This window comes from Pecten maximus, chromosome 3 (genome assembly GCF_902652985.1).
Source record: "Pecten maximus chromosome 3, xPecMax1.1, whole genome shotgun sequence".
In the NCBI taxonomy this organism is placed as follows: Eukaryota; Metazoa; Mollusca; class Bivalvia; order Pectinida; family Pectinidae; genus Pecten; species Pecten maximus.
Genome location: NC_047017.1, coordinates 18,281,988 through 18,308,473, shown reverse-complemented (window position 1 = coordinate 18,308,473; position 26,486 = coordinate 18,281,988). Strand labels below are relative to the sequence as shown.

General features: G+C 34.7%; 1 long non-coding RNA gene across 1 annotated transcript; it reads left to right on the top strand.

Moving 5' to 3' along the window:
- Positions 1 to 13,045: 13,045 nt before the first annotated feature.
- LOC117323435 lies at positions 13,046 to 24,828 on the top strand. Its single transcript, XR_004531730.1, has 11 exons — positions 13,046 to 13,120; positions 16,330 to 16,364; positions 16,741 to 16,763; positions 17,440 to 17,868; positions 18,176 to 18,254; positions 18,574 to 18,695; positions 19,705 to 19,804; positions 20,112 to 20,217; positions 20,744 to 20,802; positions 23,868 to 24,343; positions 24,780 to 24,828. It is a non-coding gene; the product is annotated as an uncharacterized LOC117323435 (long non-coding RNA).
- The last annotated feature ends 1,658 nt before the right edge of the window (positions 24,829 to 26,486 follow it).

Sequence of the window (26,486 nt, the reverse complement as noted above, 5' to 3'; positions counted from 1 at the left end):
AGAAGAAGAAGAATATGGATTTCCATCCGAAATAGAAATCCCTAATTATACAGACTAGTGTTTCTTTGTAATACATGTAATAAAATGCATGTTATGTGCGATATGGTAATGATGATGTATGATGAAGAGGACAATGACGATGCATGATGATTATGATGAAGATGAAAATTAATGACTATGCATGATGATTATGATTATGATGATGCCGATAAGGATGATTTTGATGAAAAAGATGATGATGATGATGATGATGATGATGATATATGATGATGATGATTAAGATGATGATGACGATGCATGTTTTTACTTTAATGATGATGATGCGTGATGATGATTATGATATATGATGCATGATGCATGTTGACTATAATGATGATGCTGCATACTGATGACGAGTATTCGTGATGATGATGATGATGATGATGATGATGATGATGATGATCACAGCATGTAAGTGTGAGAGAATGTGTGTGTATGTTGGTGGTTTTTTTTACCTTTTTCATTCATGTCTATTGTTTAATATGTGAAAAATCTTCAAAAAATGAAAGAATTATAAAAAAAATACATGAAATTAGATTGAACTAATGTTAAAATAGGATATGTAGGCTGAGTGGGAAGACGGTTTGTTCTCCTCTCCCACGTTTTGGGGATCAAACAAATTATATAAACACTTGAAAACATTGAAACGCTAATTATAGTCTGTTCTGGGAATGTGCATATGTACTGTTATATATTTACCTGTATTATCACATTACCAAGTCATACTTCATGTACTATATATATCACAATATATCCGTATCTTATATTAAAGGTGGCTGTCGCTGTACGAATATATGTATATATGTGTCTCTGATTGTGTATATCTTCTATTTTTTTTATTTTTGTTTTTTTATTTATATTTATTTCTTTTTGTTATAATGATATTTTCCAGATTCAACTAACCAAGTGCAATTTCAGAGCATAATACAAAAATTCTGAAGCATATGGCAATTAATATTAGGAGAAAGAAAGATAGTATAATTCAACACTAGCATGTATACAGAGAATACACTTGTACAAAACATTTACATCATTGTACGTGATATGTGCCTGAAATGAGAATGCTAAAGTAAAAAGCATACTTAAAATATTTAGCACTAGACATTGGCTGATTAAAAATTAAATGAAACCCTCCATTATCTAGTAGTAATTTGCAGTTAAAGTTAATAGTAATTGTTTACATGTATACGAGGAATACTTGGCATATACACTTGGCACTGGACAATGATGCTAGATCATTCATGAAATTATAATATGCATACGTAACTATTAATACTTGGCACTGGATGATGGGTGATTAATTAATCAAAAAAGGTAAACATGCTTACACAACTAATAAAATAACCGTAGTGTTTTGTCCTGGGGTCCTGTATGTATCCATTTTAGGCGATGTTCTTTTACCGAAGAAATTTCATCCGAATCTGCATTTGCCTTGTTAGCTATTTTTAGTATGATACGTCACTGGGAATCGCGCTTTTGTAAATAGTAATTATTTTAGAAATGATAAATAATTACATAGGAATGTGTACAGTTGAATCTCTGTATTGTATTTGTTGTTGTTTTACCATTGTGACACGTTAGTTGTACTATAAAAACCGGCTGCAACGTATGAGTTTTCAAGTGTTCAGAACAGCTGGTGGCGTAAGGGAAGCAACTCGTATAACAAGGTAACTTTTAGGCATTTTTTTCATAAGTACTTCGGTACGATTGTATTTGGTATTGTGAGTTGCTGGTTATTAGAATAAGCGTTAAAGAATTTATTAGGAATGATGAGACATGTGATTAGGATCTGTTTAGCTAGTAACAGATCAATTGGTAAACACTAAGGAAAATGAAGAAATATTCATTTCTGTGCAGAATTTCATTTGTATAGCAGTAAAAATATTTTAATAATGTCAATATTTGATTAGTTTTCAAACACCACTGAGATTACATCAAATTTTATAGAATTGAAAGTATCAAATATGTAATAAACTGAAATATTTTTTGTTGAGAAGATAATTTGTCCATCTTATTATTGTGTGTAATAAATGTCCATTATTTATAACGCCGTAATCGTGTTTCAGGAATGGAATTAGTATAAGCTTTTAGCCTGTTTTCCAATCATATATATATATATGATTTGTAATCAGTTAAGTTAATTAGTATCAAGAAAAATATTAGCGGTATTTAGCCATGGTGTTAAGAGTTATCGGATAGTAGTAAATGGCTTGATGTGATTTTGTTTCGCATCTTTAATCATTTCAAATGGTGAAATATTTAAATTTCCCCGCGTTTCGCTAGTATAAGCCGGGAAAATGTTGTATAAACGGCTCGTGCTACTCGCTCCGTACGTGTAATAAGACACGTGACACAGGTGAAATAGTGTATTGTAGTAAGGTGAAATAGCATTATCTAGCTGCCCACAGTACGGTTTACACCATGGATTCGAATTCAGACGTCCGCATACAGGCCCAGATTACAGCAGCTATATCTCAATCACAAAACAGCATAATGAGCGAAATGAGGAACTTATTCCAATCTATGTCGGCAGAGAATGCGCGGCTTGCGGATAATATTAGCGGTGATTATAAATTTAAAAAACGTGGAAATGAGGAGCAACACAAACACAACGTCAGAGTTTTAAACAAATATAATGAAGTTGAGAAAGTTGTTTCCTCCATGAACAACGAACACACACCAAGCCTCATGGAAAAAGTCGAACAAGGTATGCAGTTAGTTTCCCACCGCCAAAAGCTAATTAAATTAGCAGACTCGTCCGAGGTAGGTTGGCTCGTCTTCAGCGAGTACGAAACAAATTCTTTGGCTAACGACAGCGACGACGAAAGGGGGATTATCAAGGCACAGTCACGAGCCGATAGGAAAATCAAGGCAGAACGTCAAAAACGTCAGAACGACAGGCGACCTTATAATCCAGCGTTTCGACAAAACCAAAGCACGTGCACGAGAGCCCACCGCTAAAGAAGCCTGGGAAATGTTTCAATTGTTGGGACCAGGGTCATTGTAAAGGGGAGTGTCCCAAGGGAGCAAGACTCACCAGTGATAAGTAGTTTTTCTTTCTTTCATTTTTTTTTCATTTTTTTATTTTTATAATATTTTTTTATTTTTATTTGAATACGGGTAGTACTGTATCCAGTAATCTAAATGTTTTGGTCGGAGGCGACGCTGTGACGACGGCGGTAGGTAGGCTGTTAGCTCAGGTACACCAGTAGGAGAAAATTACACAAAACGGTCATATTCTCGCCATTTTAAAAGAAGGGTACAAGATACCATTGAAAACCATCCCTGTAAGTACTGTTTTAGACAACAATAAATCTGCTAAGAATAATGCCGAGTTCGTTATACAAAAAATACAAAATTTGGTTAAAAAATGATGCGTTTACATGGTAACGAAAAAAACAGAGGTAGTCAATCCTTTGACAGTGGCATGTAACAAAAAGGATAAGCATAGGTTAGTACTAGACTGCAGACATGTCAATCCACATTTGTTTCAATTTCGATTTAAGTATGAGGACGCTCGGCTCAAGTAGCCAGAAGCACATTTGACAAGGGGGATTTTTTTTATTCAGTTTCGACCTCAAATCTGCTTATCATCACATCATGATTTATCCGCCACATCGCACATTCCTAGGATTTGGTTGGCAAGATAAGTTTTACGTATTCAACGTGCTACCATTTGGTATCAGTTCAGCAGGACATATTTTCACAGAAGCTACCAAACTTAGAGGTGGTTAAATTCTGGCGAACGAAAGGATTTAACATTCTGATGTATTTGGACGACGGAATAGGGGGAGGTAAGTCTGTCGAGGCGGTACAAAGAATTAGTCAACAGGTTAGGTCTGACCTGATAAGTCTCGGATTTCTATTAGTCGAGGAAAAATGTACTTGGATACCCGTACAGAGATTGCATATGGGATACAAAGGAAAACATGTTACAGGTCATTCAGTATTTGGAGAACATTAAGGCTCAGTTGAGCGTAGGTAGACGCGTAGTCAGCGTTCGTTTTCTGGCGTCCATCGTTGGACAGTTAATTTCCATCCACGCGGTATTAGGGGACAACATGCGATTTCATACGCGCAGTATGTATAGGTGTGTTTTGGAAAGAGCGTCTTGGAATTCAGCGGTAGTGGTAATGTTTGTAAGATGGGTACGAGTTAGCCAATTCCTTTGGGTACGAGTCCGCCAACGTTGGGTACGACTCGTGCCCAAAGAAATTGGCTAACTCGTACCCATCTTACAAAAATAATTCAATGAAATTGGCATACATATGACAACTAAGTCCCACAAATGTAACGCATTGAAACCCGAAACAAAATACAAATAACCAACTAATTATTTAATCAGTTACGATTATTTCTTTATTACCGATTATTTCTTCAGTTACCCAGTAATACTGCCCTGCAGGTAGGGCGTAAGAATTGTACCTGCTGCCCCCATTGCATGATCGTAAGAGGCGACTGAATTTGGGATATTATCTTTTCTTTTCTTTCTAACAAACTGTCTTCTTCCTAATGTCTCCCTTGACAATGCCTCACTTTTGGCCTTTAGTTGAGCGTTCGCCGCTGTGAGGAAGGCTTTGGGTTCTGTCCCCTGGCCGAGACATACCAGAGTCTTTAAAAATGGTAGTTGCTACTCCTGCTTAGCGCTCAGCATATAAGGAGTGGGACGACTGGTTCACCCGTTGTCAGTATAATGTGACCGGGTGGGGTGTGCTGCTGGGTGTCTTCGGCAGTATGCTCCAGTGAGGTAGCACTATAAATCGGCAAAAGTTCCGGCCTATCACAAGGAGACTTAACACGAACATACCGCAGCCTCACAAAACACACATACGCACTCACCACACATTCATGTCGCACACACGGGAGGCCGTCCTTAAATTACCGTGGCTGTTAATAGGACGTTAAACAAAATAAACCAAACCAATACCCAGTAATAAGGACGTGATCGAGGTTATATCGGAAACTTTGTATTCTTGACTTAGATATATTCAAGGGCAGACAACTCTCTATTTTAGAAGCACCTCTGTGGTATATGGGACATTCTGTTTTTTATAATAATTGGTATAGAAAGGGTGTTAAGATAATAAATGATATGTTGAAACACACTTCTCCTGTTACTTTCTACTCCTATTACGAATTTATTCAAAAATATGGATTAGTTACCAACTTTCTTCAGTTTCAAGGTATTATCAATGCAGTTAAACTAAATATAGATATACAAGGTATCCAATATACAAAACGTATACTCCCCTTCATTCCTTTTAACATAGAACCATTCATTACCAGGACAAAGGAACCAGACATTTATATAAAATCTTGTCTAAGAATGATGAAATATCTACTGGCAAAAAAAAAAAAATGGGCTGATAATTATGATTTTGATAATTCTGTCTGGGGAAAGATATTTTCTCTTCCTTTCAAAATAACTCAATGATTCAAAACTTCAGTGGTTCCAATACAGAATTTTACATAATATTTTGACAACAAATTCATTGCTTTTCAAGGCAAATATTGTTATAAACCCTCTTTGCACATTTTGTAATTCAGACTCCGAAACCATAACACATATTTTTTGGGATTGTCAAAAAGTACTTGATTTATTGCAGAGTCTAGAAAAACTTCCGGATGCACCTTTTATTTAGTTTACTATGAATAAACAGTCGTTTATATCTGGACTCCCATCAGTTAGAAATGTGTATAATAAAGTTGATAATGAGATTAACATCATTAAACATATCTATAAAACCAGATGTCTGAACACGACCCTAAACTTAAATGCTCTTATCAATTCAATAAGAGAAATCCACAATGTCAAAAAGTATATAGCAATTGGGAAGGGTGAAGCTTCTCTTGAATGTTTTAACAAAGGGTGGGAAAAATGGAAAAAGGTTTTCCTTTTGTAAGTATATTATTACAATGAATATATTTTTCTTAAACTCTGACTGTTTGCAAAAAGCCAATGAAATTTATAAAATTTTATCGTATATTTTCAGCAAATATTTCTTAAAAGTGTTTTCAATTCACCTATCAATTATTTTTAGCTCGTCTCTTCGAAGAAGAGTGAGAGCTTATGTCGTCACTCCGGCGTCGGTGTCGGCGTTGGTTTTCCAAATGTTAAATTTTTGGTGCAAGTGTTGAAAGGCATAGTAATTTATGGTAATATGGTTCCTGTGGGGGTCAAACTTTCCCCTGCCGGAGTTAAACTAAAAGCTTTTTGAAAAAAAAAAACCAGATTTTTGAATTTTTTTTTGCGTTAAGTTTTTGGTGCAAGTGTTAAAAAGGTATTAATACATCACTTTATAATTGTACTAGGGTGCTGATAATTGGTAATAGACTCCCTCTTGGGTTAAACTATCCCCTGCCGGAGCTAAACTAAAAGATTTTTTGGGGGAAAAACCAGAATTTTCAAATTTTTGGTCTTAGAATATTTCTGTGTTAAGTTTTTGGTGCAAGTGTTGAAAGGTATTAATACATCACTTTATAATTTTACTAGGGTGCTGATATTTGGCAATAGAGTCCCTATGGAGTAAGGCAATCCCTTCCTGGAGTAAAACTTTAAAAAAAAAAATCAGACCTACATATGCTGTTAGTATTCTAGTACAATTAACGACTTAAACTATCATGAATATATCACTCAATTATTAATCTCCTGCAAATCAAATAGAATGAAAAGCATTATCACAGAATTGATTCTTACGTAATAACTCTGTTGCTAGATCCAGACACACACACATATATATATATGTATATGTCTCATGCTAAATCTGTTAAAAATCAAGTGAAATCGGCTACGGACTTATTCAATAATTGAAATCAGAGGCATATATATATGTATATATGTCTCTGTTGAAATACATACATAAATTGTAATATCTGCATTGCTGTATTCTGGTTCGCCAAATAGGAGAAAGGCAGAGGTTTGATTTTTGAGGAAAGATTATAACAATGTTTATTGTAAATAGAAAACAAATGAGGGCCTATAAGGGTCATTCAAGGATTACCACACATATGTTCAGGAGAATTAATTTTAAAATTTGCTCTGAAAAGGTCATATATATATAGTTAGGAGAGCTAGTACAGTTCTTCAAACGGCTATGGAGTATTTTTATGCGGGACCCACACACCAAGATGCAGTTATTATTGGACACTTCCTATGTATATTTCTTTTAATGAACTTCTAAGTAGACGCATTCTTTATAGTAATATCTGGATCATTCCACAGTTTGGTGGACGACGGAAAGAAGGAATTACGCATATTTCTTGCCGAAGTTAGGTTGTCTCAGATGATGTGAATTCAAAATATTACGGATTTCCCCTACACTTTCTGGCGTGATAACACAATGAAAATTTGGATCTATACCATTTTTGATAGAGAAGAATAAAAACATTCTCTGTGTTTCCTATGAACACATATCTACTATGTTAATTACGGAATCCTGAAATAAGACACTTATAACCGTGACTCCGCCCACCTGCGGTGTAGTCTAATTGGATTAGTTTATATAACTTTGGCGCCTGTCTAGCTGTCAACTAACCCGCGTCTCCGCCTACTATGTTCAATTGCGATGATGACAGGTGACGAAATCTATCAATAGGCGGAGTCACGTAACTAACAAATTAGGTGTCGCGCTGTATTTCTATTCAAATATAAAAAGAATATTCTGTTGCTACCAGAAACATTGAAAAATAGTCAGTTTAATACCAAATGTAATATTCCCCCATCTTGTACTGCTGCAACAATACGTGTACAAAAAAGACCTTTTGTTGCCCGAGTGAATAATCATCAAAATGTTCCTATTTTTTTTAATGTGCGCGCGACAGTTGCCCCCCCCCCCCCCCCCTCCCCCCCCCCCCCCCCCCCGGACATTAGCCCTTAGGACAAAAGCCCCTTTACACTTATCAAAAAGTGGTCAAAAGCCCCTTCATAAAATTTTTTTATTGATTTTTAAGAGAGAGAGAGAGAGAGAGATCTTTATTTACACTATTGTGTGCGACAAGAGGTCAACAAAAATTACAACATCATACAATATATAATATTCTGTACAGAGTAGTGAAACATACATTGAGACAAAGTTTGTAGTATACACTGCATAAAACGTTCGTTCAATACAGGATGGTATATTTAACCATACAATTTCATTTCATTTCAACAAATTTTATTATACAAGATGTTATAGTACAAAGGGATTTGACAACAGGCTTTGCCTATATCAGTCTTCTCCCACATAAATGACATTTTGATAAAATAATATTGGTAGAATTCTTCTTGACAAATTGAACAATAGAACTATATAATTAGGGTTATTTGTAATACTTACACATACACTCATACACACATCATTGTAATGATTTAAGTAGTCATTCATAGTTTAATGGAATGATTTATAGTTAAAAAGGATCGAAAGTTCAGGAAATATTTTTATTTATATACATTATATATAGAAAATAGATAATTATACAAGACTTTGTAAAGAAAAAGCGCTTCACCTACCTGACAGTGAGGAATAAGAGTATTTTATTGAACAATTATAATGATATACATACATATCAATGAAATATTATATAATAAATTGATTCAAAGAGAAATTAAAGAGAATTAAAACCTTCTCGAATTAGTTATGAATCTTTCTACATTACTTAATAACCATACAATAGTACTTATTATGCCATCCTATTTTCACGAGACGTTCCGGTCCATCGCCCAGTCTCTACCGGAAGAAATGTACAGGTATTACTAGTTCTGAATTTACATACTGTTATTCTATCTTTTTGTTTAAGCATAGTTCAATATTTTTAATCTGGAACTGATGTTTAAATACTGCATATGTTTTACCACGGGAAGATTTATCAATATCAGTATACCACTGTTGTATAAATTGATCTTGCAGGATGGTTTTTAAACGTAATTTGAGGTAATTTTTATTAGCTCGTCTCTTCGAAGAAGAGTGAGCTAAACATTTTTCAAATGTTAAATTTCTGGTGCAAGTGTTGAAAGGCATAGTAATTTATGGTAATATGGTCCCTGTGGGGGTCAAACTATCCTCTGCCGGAGTTAAAGTAAAAGATTGTTTGGAAAAAAATCAGATTTTTGGTGCAAGGTATTAATACATCACTTTATAATTGTACTAGGGTGCTGATAATTGGCAATAGAGTCCCTCTGGGGTTAAACTATCCCCTGCCGGAGTTAGACTAAAAGATTTTTTTGGGAAAAAACCAGAATTTTCACATTTTTGAAATTGAAATATTTCTGTGTGAAGTTTTAGGTGCAAGTGTTAAGAGGTTTTAATACATCACTTTATAATTGTACACGTACTAGGGTGCAGATATTTGGCAAGAGTCTCTATGGAGTAAGACAATCCCTTCCTGGAGTAAAACTTTAAAATCTGTTTTTTTAATTTTGGACTTTGTGTTAAGTTTATGTTGTGAGTGTTGAAAGGCATAGTAAAACATGGTATTAGGTTTCTTGTGGGGGTTAAACTATCCCTTGCCGTAGTCAAACTGATATTTATTTTTTGGGGGGAAAACACATTTTTTTTTTTAAATTGTGCAAATGTTGAAAGCTATTAACACATCACTTTATGATTGTACTAGGGTGCTGATATTTGGTAAAAGAGTCCCTATGGAGTTACACTATCCCTTCTTTGGGGTGAAACTGAAAATAAAACAATGTGAAAATGCTCACAATAGACTATTTATACCCGTCCACATTTTTCAAGGGAGACAACTCTCATTAGGATAATATTTTGTCAAAACATTGAAGAAATATGTCCAAAAGCAATTACATTTGTATTAATATATTCATTTAATGTACAACAGCATAGCTTGTCTCCCGAATGTTTGTCAATAAATAATTTTTGTCCTACACTCGTACATTATACCACAGAACCTGTGATTATACACATGACAATCATTGGTAATATTATTTCATGTGTGTTACCTGTGTTCATTTTACGTAAACTGGCTTCCTAGTGCGCTATTTTAGTTTACACTGCACGAACATCATCGGCGGTCACGCGGTTTCAGATATTTTTGCCGGTATCCAAAAATGACAAAAAAAAAAAAATAAAAATCAAGAATTGGTCATTGTTCATTTTGTCAGATTGAAATCATAGTTTTGAAAAAAATACAAGCTGACTGGCTTCATGTACAAGGTGTAGTGCATGTTTCTACATAGAATGTATGTACCAAAAATAACGACTTCGCCAAAATTTGGGTACGAGTTTGAGGGTACGACTTTGAATGGGTACGAGTTGACTTTCTTCCGTTGAACATAACAAATAAAAAAAAAAGAAAAAAAAAAGATTAGAACGATACTAGACAAGCTAGGCTAGTCATGACAATTTATTTTGGATGATACATCTTCTTCTCTACAGTCTACACACAAATAAAACAACGAACATGATGTTTAGTACGCCATGAGGGATTTAGCGGTCTAGTTTTACCAATTGAACTAAATTGGTGGTAAAATCTAAAAAGGGCTATAATCAAAATCTAGTGATGATAAACCTCACTCGTCACATCTCGGCCGATTCCGTACCTACATCTTGATGAAGAGTACCGGAATCGGCCGAGGTTAGCCGAATGGATAAACCTGTGATAATAATAAAAAAAAAACACTTAATAATAGAATAATTAACATGAAATAAATGTATCTTTAAAAAAAAGATAAAAGTCATAGTTTTAATGTGGTAATGGTACACACGAAATACATGTATCTTTAAAAAAGATCAACGGCATAGTTTTAATGCTGGTGGTTATAATGTAAAACTGCTGGTGAAATAAATCAACGAACTAATGCGTTTCAGCACGGATAACAAAATCTGATCAGTTTGAATCATTTTTTGTGATAATAGGACTGCATTTGAATCAGGAATATGATTTTATTTATGTGTCATTTGAAATGATACGTCCACTTATTCAGCTTTAATTCTTAACTTAACCGCTACATTGACCAATAACATACTTCATCTTGACCAGTAACGCCACCTTTCGCGTCATATCCGGGGCCAAAAGCATATTATACGGCTAAAAACCATGTGGTGTATTGAGCAGCAAGTGTCAGAAATTTCCACTGGGGCGAGGAAATTTCCACTTTTCTAATCTTAATCTCTTATGTAGTGTATTAGATGGTTCAATGTTCTAGGGGCCGCAGTGGCAGAGTGATTAAGGTGTCCCGACGCTTTAACACTAGCCCTCCACCTCTGGGTTGCGAGTTCGAAACCTACGTGGGGCAGTTGCCAGGTTCTGACCGTAGACCGGTGGTTTTTCTCCGGGTACTCCGGCTTTCCTCCACCACCAAAACCTGGCACGTCCTTAAATGACCCTGGCTATTAATAGGACGTTAAACAAAAACCAACCAAGGTTCAATGTTCAATATTTTATTCACTTTAAGCCTGACGGCTCATAAGCATACTAAAAGATTACATCATATAATTTACAATCCTTAATATATAATACAAATTAACGAAAGGTGGACAGCATTGATATAATTACTTTACATATAACAAGATCTATCAAAGTATATCATATTGAAAATAAATATTAAAGTAAGGTTACAGATGTTTAACATTTCTGAGCGGCAATATCGAATGGATAAGTGAGTGGAGTATACAATAGTGTAGTCAGGGGATAGACGGCTATAGTGTGGGTAAACTGATATGAGTGAAAACAATATAAGCTAAAGCTGTGATCTAGAACGTGCTGTAAAACACAATTTCAAGTACTTCCCTAAATTACAAAGCTCTTTCCTGTTACGTACAGACAACAGATGGACAAGTTTATATGAAGATGGGCGATTCCAGTAATACATTATAATGAACTTCTTTCGATTATCTTTGTAGAATGGACATATTAAAACAAAATGAAACTCGTTCTCTACCTGGTTTTGGTCACAATAACGACAAATTCTATTCGCCCTTGGACTATTGCGATACCTACCTTCTTCTATACATAGAGCTGGTGAGAGGGTACCTTTCCGTCTTGTATGCACCAGTGTTAACGACTGAACATTCAAGCATGAAAACCAGTGTAACCATAAAGAAAGCAAAGGATGATATACACGTAATTCCACATGCCTCGCTTGTTAAACACTAGATTTACTAGTATACAGAAGGAACGGGGTCGGAAGATACGGTCGGATTACAGAATAGACAGAGTCCGGATTATGCAGATTTTATTTACTATAAAATAAAGAAGGGAATTTTCGAGACCAAATTATTTTGCCGGTTTTGGCAAATGTACGGATTGGACAGAGTCCGGTTTAGACAGTTCACTGTATTTCATTTCTTAATTCGTTTTCTTTGTAAATATACATAACCAAGGTTTGAAGGATGGTACAGTTCTCTGATGACATATAACATCTATGAATTTAAACATTAGATCTAACATTATTTTTCCGATACAAAAACTGACCTTATTTCTGAGTATAAGTGATATCCCTTAAGAGAATGATATTCGTTTTTAATTTAACAAAAATTCCTTGTTCAAGCGAAACAACCAAAACCATGATTACATAACATGTTTTTTTTTGTTTTTTTTTGTTTTTTGTTTTTTGTGTGACTATATACATATAATATTTAGATATATCTAAGAGCCTATATCTGAGATAAAGTGTTCTTTACCATTTCAGCCCAATCTAATGCGCGAGAAGTTTCTGCTTACGTGTAAATCTCATATATAGAATAAACCAGTACATTCTTTTTTGTTATGCAAGATTTTTACCAATATTTAATCATCTTGCTGTATCTGATAATTTAAGTTTTATACATGTAGAGGACTTAGTTGGAGGTAAATATCTTTGAAGGCCCCCCCCCCCCCCCCCCCCCCCCCCCCCCCCTCCTTGTAATAGCACGTCGCTCCTGGTAGCATACGTTATTTGTATGGCAAGCTTTTTGAACATTCAATCCCATTTCCTCTAATGGTATATTTGAGGTTATTTTCCCCTCGAGGTGCCCCACATGGCAAAATTTTGACCAATGGAAATACTGCTAGCCAGTGAGACCACCGTCTAATATTGCACGGGTTTTCACAGAACCAAGTCAGTATTCCCGCCACCGTCAAGCAAGAAGGACCTACCGTTTCGGTAAGATATTTTGATAGACATTTACTGTGATTTTATACATGTTTATGACTCATTAATGAATTCATTTCACACTTTATTAACCATTATTTCAATAAGTTGTTTTATAAGGAAGCGCATGAATATTGAATTGTTGAATTGAATGTGTTCTCGGGAATTGTCAGTGTCTGCATATTTCTATGTCACCCTTCTAATGGCCTAGAGCGTAACACGTACCAAACGAGAAAACCACGTAGGCCCATACACGTTAGTACGATAGACTTATTATTTCAAAAAAAATAGCAACATTTGTATTTTCCCGCCTAAATGGGAATCTGCCGTAAGCATGCAAAGTGTTCTCGGGAATTGTCAGTGTCTGCATATTTCAAGTCGCCCTTCTAATGGCCTAGAGCAAAACACGTACCAAACGTGAAAACCACGTAGGCCCATAGACGTTAGTACGATAGACTTATTATTTAAAAAAATTAGCAACATTAATATTTTCCCGCCAAAATGGGAATCTGCCGTAAGCATGCAACTGTCGAAAGGGCCGCTTGAAAATATGATAAATCGTCTTAATTGGTACACAGGTGATATATAGGCTAAGACTAAACTTAAATTCACAAGAAAAATACATCAGAGTGTTCAGTTGGCCTGAAACGTGACGGCTACAAAAAATAGCGTATTGAATGTAATGCGGATATGTAGAGAAACCTAGTTACATATCATCAAAGACCTATATCAATGGGATTCGAAAACTTCTGTGTTTCTCGCCGAGTCACGCAATCGTTAATACTCTGCCATTTCCACGAACAATTTTTTTTAAAGGCCGAGCGTGTTCCGAATGCGAGTCAAGACCTCGTCTATTGTTCTCATAACCGGAGGTATATATTTAGCACAAGATCTAGCGAGACCAAGCGCTGCAGCTGCACACTAGGTGGATATCGGGAGTTTATATTAGTGACATGTGCCGTTCCAAGAGATGGCGACGGCTGTCTGTGCACATGTGTCACCGCGTTTGGCCTGTGAAGAATATCTGCAATGTCAACAACGATAATTAAGTAGTGTCTAACCGAAAAAAGCACCATTTTCCGTTAAATATTCATATAGAAACATATGGAAAATTTTCTGTCATGGGATGATGATCTAAATTAAGATGTATTGTTAGAGAAATACACTGACGACGATTCTTATGTTTTCGATAGTGATAGTGACTTTGAAAACCCGAAACCTAATGAGCAAGGAAAAGTTGAGAAAAATAGTCGGTCATCTGCACCCAACACTAGACCAGTGATTCATTAATTTAACACCAGCATTAAAACTATGCTGTTTATCTTTTTTAGAGATATTTCTTGTTTATTAGACAAATGCAATAGTCTAAAGTAACATGTAGGGACTTCAGTTATCGCTAGATGGCGTGAAAAGGGAGGTAACCGCAATGTCTAAATTTGCCATGACAGTTGGTCCGAGCACATGTTATTTGAAGTATATTTGAAATAAGCCTTGATGCTTAGTGTCACAATAAGGAAGGAGACCACCAGTTATCTATGACTTATAAGGTATTTTCTCATTTCTTAGGTTAAGTTCAATACTTGTTCTTTCATCTGTAAAACGTATTGATCGCAAATATCCTGTACCCGAGTGTGGTATGTTCGTTTGAGTTTTTGTTTTTTGAACCAGAAAATATTTGTGGTCAATAAAATCTATATGCTAAATGAAAGCTCATATATCAAGGTATTTTAAGTGAATTTTTCAAGCTTCTAAATGCCAGCGGAGAAAAGCGATTAATATTTTTATAAAATCACATGTACTGTTACCTCCCTTCGTGGTATAGCCTTTTCCAGAAAAATGTATTTACATCTACGTTTTTGTTGTAAATTGGCATGAAGTATTTATAAGAAACAACTCGTGATATACAAACAGATTTGATCATATTATGTTGCCTCATGTACTGTATTGACCATAATTTTAATGTAGAAGTAACGATAAAAAACAGTTTTGAATTTATTTGTTCAGCACCAGAGAAACAGACTATACTGTAGGAGTTATTTCCCTTCCGTTACTAACACTCTATGAAAGCTTCTCGTTTTATTTGAGTTATCCCTCTTTTTGATCGTGACCCAGTTAATAACACATTAATTAAATTGTAATTAATCTACAGTCAAACAATCCCAGAAAATGTTTATTGTTGACTTTGGATGACTTTCATAATTTGTTGTAATTTTTAACTGAAGTCCCTATAATACTGTCATGTATGATGATTGATAATATTGTATTATTTAGTATTGAATACTTTAATAGTGCTTAGGTCATGTACCAATGGTAGATCTTTTCTTTGGCTTTCTGAAAAAAAAAGTATGATACATTATGGTATAGAATAGACAGTAAAGCTTCTATAAGATTTAATTTAATCTTTAATTTAAGATATATTTCTAAAAATATATATAATTGTATAAATCAGAATAATTTTAACACAAATGAAATTATGAATGGACCCATTTAAGTTTAATTGGGGAATGAGGACACACCTGAGGGATTTTTGTCTTCTATAGTACAGGTAAATATTAAGATTGTATACTGCATAGCATGCTATGAACACCCTTTAATCTAGTTATTTGGGGAGATGGACATGGCCAGCCTCAGGACAGGTGTTAACAATGAGACACCTGTTGATTGATGTATATCTCAAAGGTAATTATAATACAGGTGTGGTCAATGTCCCTGGGGGATAGTTTAGAAGCAGTTAAATAAAAACACATATGTTATTATAAATTAATATAAAATATACCATTAACATCTTATGAAAATATACTGGTCATAATGAAATTTTTTTTTTTAAAGTTTCTAAGTAGCCAACACTTTCAAGAAACATCTTTTAATAAAATATTTATCTTGCATAAGTTGCAGTAAAATAAAATGTATAACAAAATTTACTCTTTAAGCACAGAGGCTTCATCATATCTAGTTTTATATTAAACAAAAAAAAATTGTCAGCAATTCCTATATATATTGTCAAAATATATAGGTATTTCTGACTATTTAAAAACAACAAAAAAACGACATGCCCCTGTGGTTTAAGCGATTGGGGCTGTTCTTCGTAACAAACCCATATAATCCCAACAGGGTAAGTTTGCAAGTTGGAGATTTTCCCCGACCTGATAAATACTCTGTAAGACTGTCAATATGTTTTGTTATAACAATGATATATCTATATTGGCCTTCAATTTTTGCAGGTCCATGACGGGTCGGAAGTCTGTTAGTGGTACTGGTAGGTATTTTAATTAATTTGTTTTCAAAACATATCATCTTGGATAAATCTGTAGGGTCATAAATTTGTATTATCAATTTATATAGGGATATTTTGGTTCAGTACTATTTCTTAAAGCAATTACTAGTACAGTCTAAGGTCATTTGTTACATAAAAGGGTTATTGAGCTTTTTGTTGATAAAATAATTAGAAGGCTATTTGTTTATTGTACTATTCTATTCCGATGTTCAGTTTGCTTCAATTTTACATTTTTACTTTAACCCCAAATTTTCAGAAAGTGATCAATTTGAAATTAGAAAATAAAGATTGTATATATATTGTCACAGAATGAAAGATTTTAACTTCAGAGATTAATCAAGTGTATTATTTTTTTCAGGATGAACAACCCCAGACCATCAGGTAGATATATTTTTATTACTACTCGTTAATGATGAGTTGTCTCCTAGATTCACATTTTGATTTTGCTCGGTATTTTGGTGTATGAATCTTGATAAGATATTGTGACCTTTGACCTACATAAAAAAAATCTAACACATTGCTGGAACTTCATTAATTTAGGGTATGCAGGGTTGACCTAGGTGACAATGTCATGTAACCAAAGTAGGTCACTATGACCTACATATTGACCTTTGATTTCTATTAAATATTTACTCTAGACTGCCAAAAGTATAAAGGTCATATTTACTGTGCATATTTAAATTTTAGATATTCTTGTTCCTCTGACAGTTTTGTAGCCAATTCTCATCAATGTTCAGTTTTGTAAAAGCATTAAATCATGCACCCTGCCCATTTTTTTAGAAATTAAAAACAAAACCACCTACCGGTACTTTATATTTATTAACATTAGAACACTTTAAAAATGAACCAATTTGTTGGCATAAAAACACTTTAAAATAAAAATGAACCAACAGTGAATTGACTTGTTTCCCAAAATGCCCAGGAAAAAACACTGGTATATCACTATAGTTGTAATAGTATTATAGTAGTTAAAAATGCCTGCAATAGTTTGGCCTAGTCAATGTCCTTTTCAGGATAAACACTTCGTAAACCTAGACCATTTATGTTTTATTGACAGGACTGTCCACAGACAAGATCCTGGTCAGGATAGAGTTGGTCCAAAGCTCTGGTTGGGTGATCTGGTGCTGGTGGTATCTGGAGCTCAATAGATTTCTTTCAGTTCAGCACATCTTCTCGTTTCTTTTGCGGTAGTTTTTAAGCCAGGAAATAGCATTGATGAGGGGCTAGGGCCTTTATGGTTGCATGTTAGGGAAAATCATGATCCCCTCCATGATTGACCCTAAGGGGGGCATGTGACTGTTTAGGTTCTAGTTACTTTATCACTGATATTTCGGGGTTAAATTCTGTGGTAATTGGGGCGGGTAAGTGTCGTTGATCTGCAATTAGTCTCTTGTAGTAAAAGATACTCCGGTGTTGGAAAGTCTGATCGGGGTGTAGGGTCAACTTATTCTGTCTGACAGAAAAGCGAGCCCCTCGGTCAAGGGAGGTAATGAACAGATCTTGCATCAATTCTTATTATATTAAATATTTCCTTACAATTTTCTCTATTCCAATCTGTTGAACAGCGAGCCCTCTGTCCTGGGAGGTAATGAACAGATATTACTGTCATATTTATTATGATTAATTAATTTTTCATTATAATATTCTCTCTTCCAATCTATAAGATGAAAAATTAATCAGTAATTTTAACACTTTGTCAGAAATTCAACTTTAAATTCTGATGTTATATCATTTTTCTTATGAGACGAATAACATTGCTAAATACCTAAACATGTTATCTTTACTATTTTCAGAACCGGGGGACGTGCCTAGAGGTGGCATCAGGAGAACCCTGCCAGGTCTCGAGGAAAGCAGAAACTGCTCACACTAGAGGTATTGATAGCAGTATATAAGGGATTTGAAAAGCATTTATGTGGTGGTGTAACAATTTCAAAGTTTGTAATTCAATGGAAATATTTAAGTGACTGATTTTGCTTCTTACCCTTGCAAGTCAACTTCTGAAAGGTTGTGTCCAGCGATATTGATAGTAAAAGGTGTTAGCTATTTATGCAGTATTTCGGGTAATTCAATGTCGGATATTTCAATCAATAGTTTAAGCAGAAAGTGCTAGAAACTGTATTGGTGAATTATATGTAGAGTCTTTCTTCAGGTGAGATTATTCGACCTTAATCCATTTAATTTCTGTTTTTAGTGTAGCGGTGTAGAGTCAGTTATCAAAGGGCCTTTGTCAACACGGCGATAAAGGCCCTTTAAGGATGGACAGAGTGGCAGTAATCTGTTTATTCCATAAAGCTGTGGTTGCCTGGATCTAAGGTACATACTCCTCTTCACCTATGATAAATATATCGGGTTAAAATTTATTTGTCCCAAATTATTATAAATATTTTAATTATGAATTATTATAAATGTTTAGATTAGGATATAAACCTTGTAAGTATAGATTATACGCCATGAAAATTGTATTTTTCTGCCTCCGATGAAAGGAGACATGTCATGTTTTTAGTACTAGTGCTTGTTACCGTGCTTGTGTTTTCCTATTCTAATAAACAAACATTCTTGTCCAGAGCATAAATAACTTTTATAAATAAAACTTATAAATAAGGGTAGATGACAGTATTGAACTCATGAACTCAATCGATTGTCGAGTGTTCCTTACATCACCAGTTGCTCTGTTGCAAAATATGTCTTACTATGTAAATTTTATCAATGTATTGTCTAGATTTTTTTGGGGGGGGGGGGGGGGGGGTGATGTTTTTATTTCAAAGAACAATATTATCATAACCTTTCTTGCAGCGACAGATTATGATAGATATTAGATTATGCAAGTATAGAAACAAAAATAACTTATTATTATTACCATGTAAAAGGGAGTTATCTCCCCTTTATATTTCATTTTTGTGTATTTTATAACATTTTCTTGGAGTCATATCCAAATATCAGTGCTCCCAGGGGGGATAACTCTTACAAGCATTATTTAAATGTAGGACAAGTCTTCTGTTTCATTGGAAATGTTTTTTCTCTGGAGGTAGCATTTTGTGAATTTCATATCCAACAAATGCTGTACAGATTCATTTATTTCCGTTTACAAAACTAAATCTCCAGTTTAGTTGAGCACTTTTTGTCCTGTATTGTACTTTGGTAATTCCTGTGAAATTGGTGATTGATGTGGCTTTCAGAAATATTTTCCTGTGCCAAAAGATCGCGTTTTAATAAGTCTTGATTCTTATAAAACAATTCGATGAACTGTTGAGTGCATTGCTATAATAATGGTTGTCAATTTGTCTTGGAGTTGGTTTGTATTGTTTACCGTTTCTAATTCCAGCCATCAGGCTGATGGATAGGTCCAGAGCAAGCCCAAGCACCTGGATGTGGTGCTGGAGCCCCTGTCGGTCTCCGAAAGCTTACTGCTTTGCACACTTGATGTAAGTAGTATTTGTATGCATACAATTAAGGATATACAATGCCATGTGTAATGTTTCTACATTATACTGATTATGTGGAGATTGGTCTCATTCAACTTCAAACTTCGGCAAACAATGAGTGTTTCTGTAATAGTATACATTTATAGCAACGAGTTAAATCATTTTAAGGTGTAAATAGCTTGCATTCATTCATTCATTCATTCATATTATTTAGAAATGAAAATCAAAACTAGCCATGTACTGAATTGTTAAATGGTGAAATTGTTTGGATGTTATTGATGTGAGCACAGTAAAATTCTTGTTCCAGATTCAGTGTGGGGCAGTGCAATAGGATCAGGTCACCAAGATCCTACGGGTGGGACATAGTGGCAGGACTATAGTCTCCGTAGAGCAGGGCATGTCCATATGGCAAGGTAAGGCATTAACGAAATATTGTAGTAGAATCATACACAGCAAATTAAAGCCCAGTTTCCATTTGATATAAGTTACCTAGTTGAGGTATAGCCATCTTTATCCTGTTAAGGTAGTTCAGTTAGAATTGCATAGGGTGTGGCTGTTCGTTATCCTAGTAATATTTGGTGTGGCTGTTCATTATCAAGTTAATATTTGGTGTGGCTGTTTGTTATCCAGTTAGTATTTGGTGTGGCTGTTCATTATCCAGTTAGTATTTGGTGTGGCTGTTCGTTATCCTAGTAATATTTCGTGTGGCTGTTTGTTATCCAGTTAATATTTCATGTGGCTGTCTTACATTGAACCAAACAATATTCAAAGGTGGGGGCAAATATCGCTCTCGGATCTCGTTATAAGAGAAAAAAAATATAGCTGTATCATATTTAGATGGGGTGAAAGTTAATAGTTTGCCTTTGCTCGTGTGACCAAATTTTACCCAAACCTGCCTTTGCTACTTTTTGCTAATTTTGGTTTTATTTCTCTCAACAGTAAGATGCGCGAGATCCACGCTTTGGCTGCATCACAAGCATGAGTGCCATGTCCTTCAGGTAAGGCTTAGACTGTAAAATCTAGATACAAATAGAGGTATTTTAAGTTTTGTTGTTGTTGTGTCTATACTAATGAGGATACAACTTATTTATGATCCTTATGACAAGACCGTTCTGTTGGTACTACATTTGCTGACCTTTGACCTACTTTTTTAAAACTTTTAACCTTGGCCACATTTTTCTGGGTATTAGCCCATATTTTGGGAATAAATCTCATCCCTCATTTTTGATAGCCTATACACTATACAAACCATAGACGTTGTCAATATTATCAATGAAGATAATGTAGACTACCATAAAAACTTTTCTTGGTGCCTATATCTACTTGTGAAAGAAGAACATGAATGGATAAAGTGGTTGATATTTTTCTATTTGTCTGTGTTTAAGTATACAGTGACTGAACATGTTTTCCAAACCTTGTAAAAAAACATTTTTCAATTTTACCCGTCATCTGTAATTTGTTGTCGGAAGATCTGAATGGAATAAAATAGTTTGATCATAGATCATCAATGTAGCGAGCTATCGTCTATATTTCCTGAAATTTCCTCTCATTTTTAATTCACTAACTAGTCCCCTGGGCACACTAAATACGGTCTTATTGACTATGAGATTGGCTTTTCATATTTGATGTTTTCCTTGTGGCAAGACCTTTCCATTGATGTACCTGATGACTTTGATCTGACCTTTGACCTTTTGAAAAATTGAATTCATAATTTCAATCCACATTTCTTCTGATAACACTTGTGAATTTTGACAGTTGGATTTTTACCACTATATCTCACAGGGTACTTACTGAATATTCATATGTAGGTTCTTTTTACTTCATAAGTGTACATGTTAATTATTGCCCTTTGTAGTTTTATTTGCTCACCTGAGCCCAAAGGCTCATGCGAGTCATTGTCATGGGGCAGCATCCATTGTCTAAAATTTCCTCCACAGATATTAATGACTAGTAACAGGTCCTAATGAATTCACCATGGCTGCCATGACCGCCATCTTTAAAATCTGTTTATATCTTTTAGCTCGAATATTATTAGCTTCATAGTAATAAGATTCAGTATGAATGTTCAAGTGACATAGAATGGAATATCTTAGAAAGTAGTGGATTAGGATGACTAATTACTTAATTTCAAGTGTACTATTGACATGAAACCAGAAGCTATTTTAGAGAAGTGATAATATTTGTAATCAAGCTTTGGTTTATCAAATTAGCAGCTGTAAATTTCTGAAATTAATTCTCATGTTTGGGTATTGATACCGTCAGAAAATATACACCCAGAAAACTAAAATCCATGCATATATCGATCTAATTATTGTGCGTGTAAACTTCTTATTCTGAACAGTTACTTTCTTTTGCAATAGAGAAACTGCAGATAAAGACAGTTATATTCACACAGAAAAACAGATAAAGACTGAACAATATCTAAAATTATTTCTTTTTAATGAAAACATACTGTTTTCTGGAATACATGTACTGAAAGTCACAAAAGTGCATGGAGCTAGGATTTTTCATCAGGGCTAGCAAAAAATAGGATCTTGGGCTAGTGGGAAATTTTGGGAATTTTGCCTGAATTGTAAACATATTGAAATAGATTTTGTAAAATTAGAAAAAAAAATTAAATTCAAATCTACATATAATGTCTTGGCTAAGTAAGGTTAAGAGCAATAATTACCTAATCAGGTGAACATTTAGACTTATAGGCCTCTTGTTAACATTGAACCTTGTGAGCATAATTGCATGAATGTGAATAGATTTCTATGAAATTTGGTATGCTGTAAATTTCACAACATCTTGAGTTATTTCAACATTGGGTTGCAAAAGTTTGCAGTTTAAATTAAGGGTTATTATGCTAGTCCAGTAGCATACTTTGATGAAGTTAATTAAGATGAATGGCCTTGGCCTATATGTGTACCTTCAAGGTCACAAGAGTCCTACAGTCAAACCTGTGTATAGCAGACACCTGTCCATAATGGACAGTGCAAAGAATCCCAATGACACCTTTCTAATTGGGACAGTAGACAATTATTTTATTGATGCAAATTTTAATGGATGCAACTAGCAAGTAAATGGTTTAAATTGTCAGCCACCACTTTCTTTTGGAATAGTTCAATCTGGATTTAAGTACAACAGTTTTGCAAACCATTCCTGCTTGGTTCCTAATTGAACTCGTTAAACAAAGTAATCCTCTACATAAAGGATACCTTTCTATAAAAAACAACACTTTTTGCATTGTTCCTTGGGTGTCCATTATACTTAGGTTTGACTGTATGTTAAATATTGGTTTCTAAGCAGACACGCATATAGACGAGATCTCGGGTGACTAATAAGGCCTCTGAATATCGTTTCATAAAGCTACTTAACTTACGAATTTTGCTTAAGTCAGATTTACAAATTACAAAGCGTTTCACAAAGCCTTGCATAACTTTACACCATATCCACTGCGTCGCAACTTACGAAAACAATTTAAAATTGTGCGCAAGCTGGCCCTTTGGAACAGAAAATGACGTCTTACTTACTCAATTACAAATTAACATAAGAGAACAACTATGCCTTGTGAGCAATTGCTTTGAGGTGAAATCGTATTTGGAATGTCAAGGAGGGATGCCGGCAAAATACACATTGTCATGAAACTAATTGTACACATAATCGCAGACTGTGCCAACAGTTAATATATTTGGAGAACATTCTGTATATTTATGGGCATTGAGCAAAATCTGATAATTGCGTTACTGTTTATTTTACTGAATAATAAACAATATGATATAGAAATTTGATCAATCAATAATGCGGTTGTTTTGATAGAACAAAATGAAGTTCATAGTCGGTGTATGGGACTTGGGAATAGTACCGGCGTACAATTTTCACCTAAAAAATGACGTCTTTTTTTACCTCCAAGTTAGAGAGAACGTATGGTTTTGACGTAAGATACAAAAAAAAGTTATGAACACCTTTGTCAAACGCACTCATAACAACTTTGCAAGTTTACCTTTATGAAACGATACCCTGGACATTTGTTTTTTTTCCCCCCAAGATTTGAAAATAACATTGAGAATGTTATTTGCAGGGGAATGTCTACGTCAGGACATTCACCGGGTCAGGGTTCCAAAGGGAGCGTGATCTAGCTCTGGATAGATGAATTAGCGAATGGAGATATTTGGAATCTAAAGATGGTTCATTCATTTATCAATTCGTTCTGTCACTTCCTTGACAATGTTTGACTCGTGGCATAGACATGAATCTGGTACAAGTTGAGCAATACAGCATCATGATTGGAGTGCCAGGTCATTGTGGTCCGGGCCTGGTAATCCAATGGACCACCATGTGTCAGACTGTTATTGCTCGTCAATCTTGTATTGGGTGATTGTTTGTGTCTTGAGTTAAATAATTGTGAAGGAACGGACAGATCTTGTTGAGACTTGAATGAGTCATTTTGTGATTTCTGATATCTTTATTGCTTTGAAGTCTATTTGGAGTCAAGGTTGCGTAAACTTGAAGAATCCTGGCTATAAGGACGGACTGCCATGCCCCACCAAACCTCAGGTGTGTATCACAACATAAACAATCAACACAAGGGTCAAAACTTTGTTTGCCCTCAACAGACTGACCCACATAAACGGCCAAAATTTGTTTCATTTCAAATTTAAGTGTTAAATGTTTAAGGAAACGGGCAATCCTCCTGTGTCAATTACATTTTTGTAAGACCAATCCCACACTGCAAAAAGAATGGAGCCACGTGTTGTAACAAATATCCATTATATTTTTTGCAGTTTCAGAGAAAAATAAACTCTACAACATCTTGCTAGCTCTTATTCTCTTATACTCATTAGAGGATATTTCTTGGATTGTGTATTGTTAGCAGCAATTAATAGTAAACCTGTAAATGCTGTATCATACAGTGTATGTAACATTGTTATATCAACAGTGGTTCCAATTTACCTGGGTTGGTCTAATAAAAGCTATTATATCTATTCCACAGACGGGATCGGACGGGAACGGACGGGATCGGACGGGAACGGACGGGAACGGACGGGACAGACGGGGTCGGACGGGACCCAGACCATCTTTTTCTTTTTTTTTCCTTTTTTTTTGTTTCAGGTGGTTCTGTTGAGGAGGCCTCCCCGTGGCAGAACTGGTAACAGCTTGACGTATTTATCGGCAAATAAGCCCATGCCTAAAAATTAACTATTCCCCCGCCAAATCATTTTTGCAGAATCATTGATTTTACCAAAAAAAATGCTAGGGCAAGGGATTTATTAAAGATAAATACGACACACATAAATGTATGTTTATGTGGGCTGGCTAACATCCTCATTCTGCACATGTCTCCCCTTGAAATATTTGTATTTGTAACGGTCTTTGAACAATTTCTTGTTTGGGTAATTACTTCTAAATCGTATATATATCTTGGCAGAACTAGGTGCTAGCTGGGTCGCTGTGTCCTTGATACAAAATCAAATAAGTGAATTTTTTCCAACAGTTTCTTGTCCAGCTAGGCTGTATCTTTTAAAACAAAAAAACTGTTGCAGAAATCTTTACAAAAATAATGAAGAACAGCAGCTTTCTTTCTGTGGCTGATTTACATCTTTATCAATCTTAATTTTTGTATGCATTATTTTCATGATAATAAGTTTATTTCCTGAAAAGAATTTTAATTGACTTTTTTTTTTTTGCAAAAGTTATTGCCCTTTGTTTATTTCATTATTTAAAGGCACCTAGCTGCTACATTTTTGGAACCATTTCCTTGAAACTTTGTAGGCTTTATAATCATGATATACATGTATAGAGTATTTTGATTTGACCATTTTTAGCTCGTCTCTTCGAAGAAGAGTGAGAGCTTATGTCGTCGCGTCGGCGTTGGTTTTCCAAATGTTAAATTTTTGGTGCAAGTGTTGAAAGGCAAAGTAATTTATGGTAATATGGTCCCTGTGGGGGTCAAACTATCCCCTGCCGGAGTTAAACTAAAAGAGTTTTTGGAAAAAACACAGATTTTTGAAAATTTTTGGACTTAGAACATTTTTGCGTTAAGTTTTTGGTGCAAGTGTTGAAAGGTATTAATACATCACTTTATAATTGTACTAGGGTGCTGATAATTGGCAATAGAGTCCCTATGGAGTAAGACAATCCCTTCCTGGAGTAAAACTTTAAAAAAAAAATTGATTTTTTCTTTTTAAATCTGTTTTTTTTGTTTTTGCTTTTAAATCTTTGGACTTTGTGTTAGGTTTATGTTGTGAGTGTTGAAAGCCATAGTAATACATGGTATTAGGTTCCCTGTGGGGGTTAAACTATCCCTTGCCGGAGTTAAACTGAAAGATTTTTTGGGGGAATAAACACATTTGAAAAAATTTTGTGCAAATGTTGAAAGCTATTAACACGTCACTTTATGATGTACTAGGGTGCTGATATTAGGTAAAAGAGTCCCTATGGAATTACACTATCCCTTCTTAGGGGTGAAACTGAAAATAAAACAATGTCGAAATGCTCACAATAGACAATTTATACTGGTCCACATTTTTCAAGGGAGACAACTCTCATTAGGATAATATTTTGTCAAAAAATTGAAGAAATATGTCCAAAAGCAATTACATTTGTATTTAATATATTCATTTAACAACAGCATAGCTTGTCTCCCGAATGTTTGTCAATAAATAATTTATATTTAATATATAAAATGGTATGGTTTTGA